The sequence below is a fragment of the Orycteropus afer genome, unplaced genomic scaffold (assembly GCF_000298275.1).
Source record: "Orycteropus afer afer isolate SDZICR_OR568_19922 unplaced genomic scaffold, OryAfe1.0 scaffold00218, whole genome shotgun sequence".
NCBI classification, from domain to species: domain Eukaryota; kingdom Metazoa; phylum Chordata; class Mammalia; order Tubulidentata; family Orycteropodidae; genus Orycteropus; species Orycteropus afer.
The window spans coordinates 2,115,592-2,126,115 of NW_006921805.1; the positions used below are offsets into that span (position 1 = coordinate 2,115,592).

The following is a 10,524-nucleotide window of genomic DNA, read 5'->3' on the forward strand; positions in this document are numbered from 1 at the left end:
TTCAAGGCTTTTATCCCTTCTCCTGCTCTTCCGGCCTGCTACTCTGGGCGGGCCTGAGTTTCCCCTCCTCACCTAATCCTCTCGGCTGATTGCTCTTCTGTCCAGGTTCAAGGCTTTTATCCCCTTCCCTGCTCTTCCGGCCTGCTACTCTGGCATCCCTGCGTTGTCTCTCCTCACCTGTAAGCCTGGGTAAAATATTATTATTTTACCATAATAATATTTAAAAAAAAAAGAAAAAAGAAAAAAAGAGCCAATGAGGATGCAGTCAGCAAAATTCAGACCTTGCGTACAGGAAAAATGACCCAGTTTCCACAAATAAATGTTAGGGAAAAAAAGGTGTTGTGGAGGTGGGGGAAAATGAATGGAAAAGAAACATAGAGTAAGAGACTTAAGAGAAAAATATCAATCAGTTGCAATTTATGGACCTTATTTGGATACTGATTCTAAGAAACAAAATTTAAGAATTATGAGACAGGGATATTTGGATAATGACTAGATGTGTGACGATACTGGACAGTTAAATATCTATCTATCTGTCTATCTTTCTATCTGTAGCTGTACTAATGCTATTGTGGTTAGGTTTTTTAAAAAGTTCATTCTAGCCAGAATGTTATCACTTCTCACCACTTCCTGCATTATTACCCTCAGCTAAACTAACATCCTTTGTTACTAACATCCATCTTGTATTTTTACAATTGCCTTTGTTTCTTCCCCCTCAACTGATAGAATAATTTATTTCACGTTACAGGAAAGTCATGAGTGACTTGTTCTGAAGTGTGTGTTGAGTGACAGAAGACATCTGTTAGAAAGATCTCTTTGTAGGATAACATTTTATGGCTTGATAGTCTTTGCAGGTACCAGATTCCCTGTCATATCCAACTGCAAACCCTGGTAACATACTCAGCTGTTAATCAAAAGGTTGGAAGTTCAAACCCACTCAGTGGCTCTATATGAGAAAGACCTGGCAATATGCTCCTGTAAAGATCACAGCGTAGAAAACTCTATGGGGCAATTTTACTCGGTCACATAGGGTCAGCTCGATGGCACTTAACAAAAACAACAGGCAGACACAGGGTACTCTGATAGTCCCTGAAGCATCTTAGTATGTGTGTGTGTGTGTGTGTCTCCAGTATTTTACAGTTACCTCTTAACTGATCTCTCAGCTTCTACCTTCTCCCTCCCCTAGTCTACTCTGCTGTCCTGCCAGAAAGATCCTCGGAAGATGGGCCCTATCATGCTGCTTCCCATCTTATTCAGAGGAAGAGTGCAAGTCTGTCCAGTCTATAAGACCTCTGGGCTCCTCCTGCACTTCTCTGCCCTGTTCTTTTCCGGGATCATCCGTTCCAGCCTCTCTGGGCCTGCTGGCTATTTTTATAGCACAGCAAGCATACTCCACCTTCAGGCTTTGGTATTCTCTCTTCCATCTGCTTCCCCAGTATCTGTATGTCTGCTTTCAGCATTTCCTTCAGGTGTCAAGATTTTCCCTGACCACTCTACATAAATTGATAAACCTCCATCTCCACCCTAACCCTCCTTATGCCCCTTATCCTGCCTTTTCTTTTCTTTTTCTTTTTTTTGCTGTCACATTTATCACCATCTGACATATATATTTCCTTTCTTTGTCTGGTACTTCCACTAGAACATAAGCTATGTAAGAGTAGAGACTATTTGTATCATTCATTACCATATCCCCAGAGCTTAAGAGAATTCCTTGCACCTAACAAGCAATAAAAAGATGTTAGTTGAAAGGAAAAAATTCTTACATGGAGGAGGATGACAATCAGGAAAAAAAAAAAAAATGTCTACAAAGCCTCCTTGTTGTTGTTGTTCTTATGTGCCCACAAAGCCTCCTTAGCAGGAATGATAACAAAAAAATCATCAAGGAACACTGACTTAGCCCAAGTGTAGGGATGCATATGGTCATCTAGAGCCTGCCATTGCTGTTGCTACTGGATTTAAATTTTTTCTTTTCTCTTTTCCCATTGTGGGAGAGTCTGTAATATTTTGTCTACAACATCTACATATTACACTGCAAAACTTTATTAATTGGCTCTAAATGGTGGAATTTAAAAGGCTATTTGTATTTCTTCTTTTCAAACTGAGCAGTATCTCTCTCTCTTTTTTAATTTTTATTGTGATTTGGATGAAAGTTTACAGAGCAAATTCACCTTCCATACCACAGCTCACATACACTTTGTCTCATGACATTAACTGCAATTTCCCACAATGCAACAGTTCCCCTCCCACTTCCTCCCAATAGTTACCTCTTCCCTGTGTCCTTCCCTCCCATGAATTCCTGCCCCCTGAGCTGTGTCTCTGTGTATACACTGGCCTTCTATTCTCCCATGATTGATCTCTCCAAGGAGTGCATCTACCTAATGTAAATGTTCAGTTCATAAGCCTGTCTTTTGTTTGGCTGGAAGCCACAGGAGTGGGTTCAATTCCAGACCTGAAGGGCAGCTAGGGGCCATAGTTTCAATGGTTCCATCAGGCAAACTGTTTTGGTTACCTCTGCGCTTCTCTAACAGAAAATACCTCGAATGGGATGGCTTGAACAAACAGGAGTTTATTCTCTTACAGAGAATGGAGTCTTTAAGTCCGAGTTCAAAATGCTAGGCTCTAGGTGTGGCTGAAAGCCCCTCAACCTCAGGGCTTCAGCTCTGTCTCCTGCTTCCGGCCCACTGGGGCTAGAGGCATTTCTTTACTCAGACAGCTGCTGGCTGCTGAGGCTGACAAGCCCAAGGTTGACAAGTGAAAAGGCACAGTCCCAATGTTAGCAAACCACATGGCAGGCCATTAATTCAAGTCCATTGAAAGTTCCAAGGTTGGCAGAGTATGGCAGGCTGCTGAACAACAATATGGCTACATGCAGGGTCCAAGCGTGCCATAAGCTAGAGACCATTCCCCAAGCTGTTTCTTATATACGGGAAGCAGACCACATACCCAAAGCAGCTACTCAGCTGCTTGTGGTATATCCCACCATGGAGTTCATTGCTAATCTTATCATGGAGAACAGCTACCGCCAGCTGCCCAGCCTCTCAACCATGCCCAGCCAAGCTGACACACAAACTTAACCACCACACAAACTGAGCAGTATCTCTTGAGCTTTATGTGTGTGGCTAATACTCTACCAGTTGCTATGAGGAAGTTCAGTATGGGCTGGGCATTGACTGTGCTCTTAGGAGGAATCAATATCTTGTAGACAAGACTGCCACCCATAGTCAGGGGAGCTCTGGTGGCGTAATGCCTGAGGCATTTGACTGCTGACCAGAAGGCTGGTGGTTCAAACCCACCAGGCACTCCTTGGAAGGAAGATTGGGCAATCTACTTCTGTAGAGATAACACCTTGGAAACCCAAGGAGGGGTCGCTATGAGTTGCAATTGACTTGATGGCCGTGAGTTTGGTTTGGTTTTAGTGCTGCTGTAACACAAATATAACAAGTGAGTGGCTTTAAAGAACAGAAACTTATTTTCTCACAGTTCTAGAATTTACAAGTCCAAATCAGCATCTTGGCTATGTTAATTCCTTTCTTGGCAGTAGCCCTAAGCATTCTTTGGTTCCTTGGCAGTTGAGAGTCTTCACATGGTGTCTGTCTTCCCCCATGTGTGTGCCTATTTGTTTATTCTGGTCTTTTTATAACTTGAGAAGTGATTAGGTTTCTGATCCATTCTACACTGGTATAACCTCATTAACATAACAGAAGAAAAACCTTATTTCCAAACCAGATCACATCAACAGGTACAAGGGCCAGGAATTCAATACACATTTTTTGGGGGGTTAAAGTTCAATCTATAGCAGTTGGTATATGTAATGTGACTAGGTTGTAGTAGAGAATTTAGCTTTCTTCCCTGTACATACATGAGTGTGAGTGTAGAATGTCAGTACTGGCGGAGTTTATTCAAGTGTCATTGTCCATAGGGTACTTGTTGGCATTTTGGGCTGGATTGTTAACTGTTATGTGGGATTGCCAACTGCACAGAGGATGTTTATCATCTCTAAAAACTAAAAACTCACTGCCATCGAATCGATTCCAACTCACAGCAACCCCCATTGGGTTTCAGAGGCTGTGAATCTTTACAGAAGTAGATCACCCCATCTTCCTTCCGTGGAGCAGCTGATGGGTTTGAACTGCTGACCTTCTGGTTAGCAGCCAAATAACTTACCCACTATACCACCAGAGATCCTTTACCATCTCTAGCTCCCATATTTGTTGTGATACCAAACACATTTTCAATATGTTTAACACATAACTCCCTTCCCCTTTGAGAACCAGGGGTGCTGGTAATGGATCAGGAAGGCTCTGAGAAGGAGGCACAGATGACTTGGATCGATAATGAAAAAATGAAGCCATTTTATGTGGAGGCTCAAATACACTATTAGCTTATGGCCAGAAAACCATCTTCTAGGTATATTGAGGTATGTTTGGAATCTTTTCTGAAATTCTGTAAATATTCACTTTATGTTTTATTTATAGCCCACTTCTTTCTAAAAAGTATTTGAAGTAGCTTTATGACTCTATAAGGGGCTCTGGTGTCATAGTGGTCAAAGCATTCAGCTGCTAAGCAAAAAGTTGGAGATTTGAACCCATCAAGCTGCTGAAAGATGAGGCAGTCCACTTCTGTAAAGATTTGCAGCCTTGGAAACCCTGTGGAACAGTTCTACTCTCTTCTTTAGGGTTGCTGTAAGTTGGAATCGACTTGGCAATGGTTTTGGTTTATGACTATATAAACCCACACACAAACATACACTAAAATTTAACAGAATGATGTTGTTGTTAGATGCTGTTGAGTCAGTTGTGACTCATAATGACCCTATGTACAAAATATTGCCCAGTCCTGTGCCATCTTCCCAGTCATTGCTATGCTTGAGCCCATTGTTGCAGCCACTGTGTCAATGCATCTCATTGAGGATCTTCCTCTTTTTCACCAACCTTGTACTTTACCAAGCATGATATCCTGCTTCAGGGACTGGTCCCTTGTGACAACATGACCAAAGTTCAAGGGTGAAGTCTTGTTATCTTCACTTCTAAGGAGTATTCTGGCTGTACTTCATCCAAGATGGATTTGTTTATTCTTTTGGCAGTCCATGGTATAATCAGTATTCTTCACCAACACTATCATTCAACTGTAGCAATTCTTCTGTCTTCCTTATTCATTGTCCAGCTTTTGCATGCGTAAACAAGTGAGCGCCTCCAATGCTGCATCCATTTGTTGAAACATCTCAGTGGGAATTCCATCAGTCCCTGGAGCCTTGTTCTTTGCTAGTTCCTTCAGTGCAGCTTGAACATCTTTTGTCAATACTATTGGTTCTTGATCATTTGGTGCCTCCTGAAATAGTTGGACATATAACAATTCTTTTTGGTACAGTGACTCTGTGTATTCCTTCCATCTTCTTTTGATGCTTCCTGTGTCATTCAATGTTTTGTCTATAGAATCTGTCAAAATTGCAACTTGAGGCTTGATTTTTTTCCCCCCAGTTCATTCAGCTTTAGAGATGCCAAGTGTGTTTTTCTCTCTTGGTTTTCTAATGCCAGGTCTTTGCACATTTCATGAAAATACTTTGTCTTCTTGAGTCACCCTTTGAAATCTCCCTTTGAAATCTTCTGTTAAGATCTTTTATTTCAACATTTCTTCCTTTCAGTTTAGCTATGCTATGTTCAAGAGCAAGTTTCAGAGTCTCTTCTGACATTCATTTTGGTCTTTTTTCCTTTCCTGTCTTTTTAATGACTATTTGCTTTCTTCACGTATGATGTTTTTGATGTCATCCCACAATCATCTGGTCTTTGGTCACTGGTGTTCAGTGCATCAAATCTGTTCTTCAGATGGTCTCTAAATTCAGGTGGGATATAATCAAGGTCATCTTTTGACTTTCATGGACTAATTTAATTTTCTTCAGCTTCAAATTGAACTTATTTATGAGCAATTGATAATCTGTTCCAGTCAGTTCCTGGCCTTATTTTGACTGATGATATTGAGCTTCTCTATCACCTCTTTCCACGGATAAAGTTGATTTGATTTCTGTGTATTCTATCTGATGGGAGCTCTGGTAGCATAGTGCCTAAGGCACTTGACTGCTAACCAGAAGGCTGGTGGTTCAAACCCACCAGCCATTCCTCGGAAGGAAGGTTGGGCAATCTACTTCTGTTAGTGATACTGCCTTGGAACCCAAGGAGGGTTCACTATGAGTCGGGTCCGACTCGATGGCACATGACAACAATAACAACAACATTCCATCTGACAGGGTCCATGTGTTTAGTTGCCCTTTATGTTGTTGAAAAAAGGTATTTGCAGTGTACAAGTAGCTGGTCTTGAAAAATTCTATCATGTGATCTTAGGCATCATTTCTATCACTGTTGTTGTTGTTGTTATGTGCCATCGAGTCGGCCCCGACTCACAGCGACCTCTCCTTGGGTTTCCGAGGCAGTATCACTATGGAAGTAGGATTGCCCAGCCTTCCTTCCGAGGAGTGGCTGGTGGGTTTGAACCTCCAGCCTTCTGGTTAGCAGTCAAGTGCCTTAGGCACTGTGCCACCAGAGCTCCTATTTCTATCACTAAGGCCATATTTTTCAACTACCAATGGTTCTTCTCTGTTTCCAACTTTCACATTCCAATCACCAGTAATTATCAACACATCTTGATTGCCTGTTTGGTCAATTTCAGACATCAGAAGTTGATAAAAAATCTCCAGTTTCTTCATCTTTGGCTTTAGTAGTTGGTGTGTAAGTTTGAATAATAGTAGTATTAACTCATCTTCCTTGTAAGTATATGTATTATCCTATCATTGACAGCACTGTACTTCAGGATAGATCTTGAAATGTTCTTTTTGACAACGAATGCAACACCATTCCTCTTCAATGTGTCATTCTCAGCATAACAGATCATATCATTGTCTGATACAAAATGGCCACTACCAGTCCACTTCAGCTCACTAATGCCTAGGATACTGATCTTTATGAATTCCATTTTATTTTTGATTATTTCTGATTTTCCTAGGTTCATATTTCATACATTCCATGTTCCAATTATTAATGGATACTTACAGCTGTTTCTTCCCATTTTGAGTCAAGCCCCATCAGCTAATGAACATCCTGAGAGCTCTACTCCATCCATGTCATTAAAGTAGATTCTACTTTCGGGAGGCAGCTCTTTTCAGTGCCTTCCAGGTGAGGGGCTCATCTTTGGTCACTATATCAGACAGTATTTCATGGATAATCATAAAGTTTTCTAGTAATATATCAGACAGTGTTTCATTGCTATTCTTAAGGTTTTCAGTGACCAGTTTTTTCAGACGTAGATGGCCCAGTCCTTCTTCCTAATCCATCTTCATCTAGAAGCTCAACTGAAACTTGTTCCCCATGGGTGACCCTGCTAGTATTTGAAATTCTAGTGGTGTAGCCTCCAGCCTCCCAGCAATATGCAAGCCACCACAGGATGACAAACTGAAAGAGTGGTCTCTGTAGAGAGACCTTTTGTACTTTAGAGAGGTCTTTTGCAGCAGATTTGTCCAATGCAATATGTTATTTCATTTTTTTTTTTAATTGTGATTTGGGTGAAAATTTAAGAGCAAATTCACTTTCCATACAACAGTTCCCACACGTTGTCTCATAACATTGACTACAATTCACCACAATGCAACAGCTCCCCTCCTACTTCCTCCCTATAGTTACCTCTTCCCTGTATCCATCCCTCCATGCACTCCTGCCCCCTGAACTGTCTCCCTGTGCATAAACAATCCTTCTTTATCCCATGATTGTTCTCTTCAAGGAGTGTATCTACCTGAGGTAAATATTCAACTCATATGCCTGTCTTTTGTTTGACTGGAAGCCACAGGTATGGGTTCAATTCCAGACCTGAAGGGCAGCTAGGGGCCATAGTCTCATTGGTTCCATCAGGCTCTATCAGACTAGCAAACCTGGTCCCCTCCTTCCCCCCCCCCCAAATGATTTTGAGCTTTGTTCCACATTGTTCTCCCTCTCTATCCAGGATCTCCTACATAGACTTCCCTCTGAGTGGTTGACAATGGTAGCCGGGCACCATCTAGTTCATCTGGTCTCATAGTTGTGTAGACTGAGGATCACATGGTGTACCACTCATGAGGACTAATTTGTTATTTCATTTCTTGGCTGTTGCTTCTATGGGTGTTGATAAGATTCAACAGAACAGAAAGGGGTGAGGGGGACCAAGTGGCCTGAAGTAACCAGAGGAAGCAGCTGTATCAACCCCTGAGGTTTAAGATGGGGCCTGTGATGGAGAATTTATGCATCTTGAAGCTTTCTGCTAACCAGGTATAGAAGGAATGGTTGTGTGTGTGTGTGTCTGCCTGTGTGTGTGTCTGGAAATATGTATTGTGTATGTTTCTGTGTATGTGTGTGTCTGTACATGTGTACATGTGTGTGTCTGTCCATGTGTGTATCTGTCTATATGTGTGTTTGTATGTGTGTGTCTGTGTGTATTCCTCCTCTACGTACTGCACATCTTGTACTGGCCTTACACCTACATCATTACTCTTATAATTTTTCTCTTTTAGTCATTTAGTTTTGTTCTTTACTGAAAAAGCCCACTTAACTGATCATACAGATCATTTTAAACATGGCATATGAGAGGTGATGGGTGCTTTGGGAGGAAGGGCTGGAGGGAGGCAGCATGTCTAGCTTTGCAGTAATAGGCCTTGGGCTATTGATGGTGATTCTGTCTTCCTCTTGTGGGGTTAGAGGAGGTCGGAACATTGGCCTCCCTGCCCTTTTTGCAGACTTTTAGTAGAAATTCTAGATGATTTGTGTCTGCTTCCACCAGCCTGTGATGATAGCTCACAGAGGGCATGAACTGTGTCTATTTCTCTTTGTACTCCTGTACCTGGAAGGCAGAAGGGACTCAATGAATATTTTATTGAATAAATGAATGGTATTATAGTTCTCCTTACTGGAAAGGAAGAAGCCTGTCAGTTATCTGAGGGAAAGCCATTTCCTTCCCCTATCCCCTGGACTGGCTCTGTTTTGAGAGTTCTCTCACATAAGCAGTCATATGGGGAATATTCAGGGATTGTCATGTGTCTTGTTCTCAAGAAGACTTGGAAGATGTACAGACACAGGATTCACATGGCATCTTGTGGAAAGGAAAGTTGAGGATCTGCCACGGAAGGGCAGGTTGATGGAGGAGAGTGGGGGAGGCCCTTGAGAATGCAAGCAGACAGAGCCTGTACCTTCTGGTGGTCTAAGCTAATCTAAGAACTAAATTTAGAGCCCGTAGGGAAGGTGGATAACAGTCTGTAAATTTTATTGCTTTCAGGGTAGCTAGAGATGTTTGGTTTGAGACTATGTAATGTACCACTCGTTATCTAGTGCTGCTGTGACAGAAATACTAGGAATGGGTGGCTTTGATAAGCAGAAGTTTATTCTCTCACAGTTTAGGAGGCAAGAAGCCCAAATTCAGGGCACCAACTCTAGGGGAAGGCTATCTCTCTTTGTTGGTTCTGGAGAAAGGTCATTGTCTCTTTCAGCTTCTTTGGTGATCTTCAGGTGGCATCTCTCTTTCCCCATTTTTCCTTGTTTGCTTCTGCATGTAATCTGCTTTTGTATCTTCAAAGTGATTAGTTTAAGACACACTGTACATTGATATGGCTTCATTAACATAACAGAGAACTCTATTCTCCGTTGGAATTGCATCCACAAGTTTAGGGGTTAGGATTTACAACTCATAATTTTGGGGGACACAGTTCAATTCAAAACAAGCAAGAAGCTTGCACAGAATTAGATACAAAGACATACTGAAAAAATGAGTGTGTGTAAAAATGGGTAAAATCCTAGTAAACTCTGTAGACTATTTAAGTATATTATGCCAGTATCAATTTCCTGGTTCTGATAAAGTACTATAGTTATGTAAGATGCTACTATTGGGGGAAGCTGGGTGATGGATACATATGACTCCTTTGTACTATTACTTTGCGATGAGTCTACAATTAATTACAAATGAGTTGAAAAACAAAAAAAGCAGGGACATTGGCAACAGAGCTGGATTCAGTCCCTTGCTACCTAGTGTGAAATGGTGGCTTTTTCTCTGCTTGACACTTACCACAATCTCTAACTACTTATTTGCTTATTGCCTTTCTCTCACATAAGAATGGAAACTTCTTGAAAGCATAAACCATGTCGTATTTTGTTCAGTATTAAATCCCCACCAGCTATCACTGTTCCTGGCACCCATTTTTTGTACTCATAATGTTTGACTGTGGGAATAAGTATGGGCACAGGTGACTCAAACTCTGAGGTTTTTCTGTCCTTGCTACAATGAGGATAATGCCACCCTTTCAGAATACTGGGAGAAAAGGGCATTGGTAGTTCAGTGGCAGAATTCTCACCTTCCACGTGGAAGATATCTGGGGTTTTTGTTTGTTTGTTTGTTTGTTTTTTATATATTGTGATTTGGGTGAAGATTTACAGAGCAAATTCACTTTCCATACAGCAGTTCACATATACTTTGTCGCATGTCATTGACCACAGTTTACCACAATGCAACAGTTCCCCTCCC

General features: G+C 41.5%; 1 protein-coding gene across 1 annotated transcript in view; it reads left to right on the forward strand.

Annotated features, from left to right (window-relative positions):
• Positions 1–10,524, forward strand: part of CMTM8 (CKLF like MARVEL transmembrane domain containing 8) — a 163,033-nt gene that overhangs the window by 51,916 nt on the left and 100,593 nt on the right. The gene's annotated exons all lie outside the window — the stretch shown is intronic.